Below are 3697 nucleotides of genomic sequence, written 5' to 3'. Positions count from 1 at the left end.
ACCAGGCGCTGTTACCGAGATTCGAACCCAGGACCCTCAGATTGAAAGTCCAATGCTTTAACCACTCAGCAAGTGCGCCTGTCTTACAGATATTCAAGGCTCTCTAGCGAAAAACATATTTGGTGAATGAACGAACGGTGCAAAAAGAAGAGAAAAAAAAGGAAATGCAACAAAGAGGAAAAATACAGAAACAAAGAGAGCGATGAAAGAGAAGAAAGTGGCAGCACAGAATTTCCGGAAGGTAGGCGTGCTGTTTGCACTGAAACGAGCCCTAAGCATTTTGTATTTGTATTTGTATTCCTTTTTATCACAACAGATTTCTCTGTGTGAAATTCGGGCTGATCTCCCCAGGGAGAGTGCGTTGCTATACTACAGCGCCACCCATTTTTTTTGGTATTTTTTCCTGCGTGCATTTTTATTTGTTTTTCCTGTCGAAGTGGATTTTCCTACAGAATTTTGCCAGGAACAACCCTTTTGTTGCCATGGGTTCTTTTACATGCACTAAGTGCATGCTGCACACAGGACCTCGGTTTATCGTCTCATCTGAAGGTCTGAAAAAGAACAGTTTTTAGTGAAGTGCGAAAAGCAGAGACAGAGCTCACTCAATCCTCCCTATTAAAGGGAGCCAGCCGCATGTGGAGTGATGGCCTAGAGGTAACGCGTCCGCCTAGGAAGCGAGATAATCTGAGGGCGCTGGTTCGAATCACGGCTCAGCCGCCGATATTTTCTCCCCCTCCATTAGACCTTGAGTGGTGGTCTGGACGCTAGTCATTCGGATGAGACGATAAACTGAGGTCCCGTGTGCAGCATGCACTTAGCGCACGTAAAAGAACCCATGGCAACAAAAGGGTTCTGCCCCCCTCAATGAACAAACATGGTGTGAAGTCACCCCCACACCCCCAACTCTGACAATGGAATGATGCAAAGTAAAACACACACATAATTATATACATACCACACAAGACTTCTCTGCTCAATGTGAACAGTTTTGAGTTAAATCTCGACTGAACGACAAAAAAACAAACACAGAGACACACAGACAGGCAGATGAACAGGCAGAGAGAACGAGGAACAAAACAACCAAACATATTGTTTTCAATTTTTTTCAAGTGGCCTACACTTAACAGAGAATGGCTGACATAAACTGGTCAACACTTCACAATAAACAGCTGACATAAAGTGGCCTACACTTAACAGAGAATGGCTGACATAAACTGGTCAACACTTCACAATAAACAGCTGACATAAACTGGCCTACACTTAACAGAGAATGGCTGATATAAACTGGTCAACATTTCACAATAAACGGCTGACATAAAGTGGTCTACACTTAACAGAGAATGGCTGACATAAACTGGTCAACACTTCACAATAAACAGCTGACATAAAGTGGTCTACACTTAACAGAGAATGGCTGATATAAAATGGTCAACATTTCACAATAAACAGCTGACATAAAGTGGCCTACACTTAACAGAGAATGGCTGACATAAACTGGTCAACACTTCACAATAAACAGCTGACATAAAGTGGCCTACACTTACCAGAGAATGGCTGACATAAACTGGTCAACACTTCACAATAAACAGCTGACATAAAGTGGTCTACACTTAACAGAGAATGGCTGACATAAAATGGTCAACACTTCACAGCAGTCACAATTCTTTGTTGTTTCAGATAAACTGGTCAAAATTTGCCGACGATGTAGAAGATCATTACAGCTGACATAGCAAGAAAAGAAAGAAAGAAAAGAAAAAAAAGCAGTAAGCAATGGTAAAGTCAGCTTTCTTTGTGAGCTGATTTGTTGGTGGATATAATCAACACCACAAGCAATACTCAAAACATGACAAAACCCCTAATCATGATCCAGAATGAAATAATTTTCTCTTCCACACCGAAAATATCGTCAACACTTCCCTGTGCAATGCTCAATCTCACAGCAACATTCGCACATCCTTGTGAAGTTCAGTATCGTTATGACACCTCGACCTGACGAGGAAAAGCGTAAAATTAACTCTGCAGCAGGTCACCTTTTGTCATATGTGTACATATGCAAAAATAATCGACAGCTTCATTCATTTTTAAATGGGTGATTACATCTGGTTTGTATCGATAGAAAAAACAGAACTGTTCTCACTTTACGGGTGAAAACCAGAGACAGTGAACAACATGAACATATTGTCTATCCTTGATAATATATCTGAAAACTGCTTTGAAAAACAAAACAAAAACAAAAACAAAAAAACACAACAGGATCACTGAAATTGTATTTACAAATAAAAAGCGGCTCTTCTATTTACAGCAAACAGCTCCCCTTGAGGAATAAAATATCTTCTTCTTCTTTTCATGGCAAAAGATTCCCATCGAAAAGCAACAGATGCCCTCTCTATTTATCACAAACACTTTCTATTAAAAACAAAAGAGGCTCTTCTATTCATAGCACAAAAAACAAACAAAAAAAAAACCCAACTAAAAATAGAAGAGTCCCTTTTATTTATAAGCAAACAATTCCCATTCAAAAACAAAAGAGGTCCTTCAATTTAATTTGTATAATTATCAGGCAGTCCAGTTGATTGAGACAAATACCCCAGAGTTATTCCCCTTAAAAAAAAACCAATAAAAAAAACAAAAAAACCTGTCCTTTCTCCAGGAGACAAACTGATGGACAAACACAAAGTCTGTTTTTCTGTCACCAAACAAAGTGCGCCACCCCTCTATAAACCAGCAAGGCAGTAAACCAAACACGAATACAACTAACAGGTGGAGTGATGGCCTAGAAGTAACGCGTCCACCTAGGAAGCGAGAGAATCTGAGCGTTCTGGTTCGAATCACGGCTCAGCCACCAATATTTTCTCCCCCTCCACTAGACCTTGAGTGGTGGTCTGGACGCTGGTCATTCTGATGAGACGATAAACCGAGGTCCCGTGGGCAGCATGCACTTAGCGCACGTAAAAGAACCCACGGCAACAAAAGGGTTGTTCCTGGCAAAATTCCGTAGAAAAATCCACTTCTATAGGGAAAACAAATAAAACTGCACGCAGGAAAAAAAAACCCAAAAAATGGGTGGCGCTGTAGTGTAGCGACGCGCTCTCCTTGGGGAGAGCAGCCCGAATTTCACACAGAGAAATCTGTTGTGATAAAAAGAATTACAAATACAAATACACACAAAACACAAGCCACACTAGTCACTTCCCTGCTGCCATGTGATCCACTCAATACCTGACCAATCACAGCAACTGTTTTGTGAGAAATGAAACTCTTTACAGTTTCAGTTTCAGTAACGCAAGGAGGCGTCACTGCGTTGGGACAAATCCATATACGCTACACCCCATCTGCCAAGCAGATGCCTGACCAGCAGCGTAACCCAACGCACTTAGTCAGGCCTTGAGAAAAAAAAAAAAAAAAAAAATAATTAAAATATATATATATATATAATAATTCTTTACAACAGATACTGATTAAAATCATAACACAGTTTACATGAAACAGCTTCATGAAAATCATAACGCTAGCCATTACTTACCAAGAGATAAACCGTTAACCCAAGAAATAGATAAAAGAGCAATGTCAGCAAAAGGTACTGTTATTAACTGGACGCAAGGTATTGTTTACAGCAACACAAGATCATCATGAATACGTTCACGTCTGGAAAACGGGGATGACGTTTTCCCTGACTGTTGAACAGAAGAAAAGGAAT

Source organism: Babylonia areolata, chromosome 21, assembly GCF_041734735.1.
Source record: "Babylonia areolata isolate BAREFJ2019XMU chromosome 21, ASM4173473v1, whole genome shotgun sequence".
Classification (NCBI taxonomy): domain Eukaryota; kingdom Metazoa; phylum Mollusca; class Gastropoda; order Neogastropoda; family Buccinidae; genus Babylonia; species Babylonia areolata.
The sequence above is the reverse complement of the archived record's forward strand: the minus strand, read 5'-3'. Positions refer to the sequence as shown.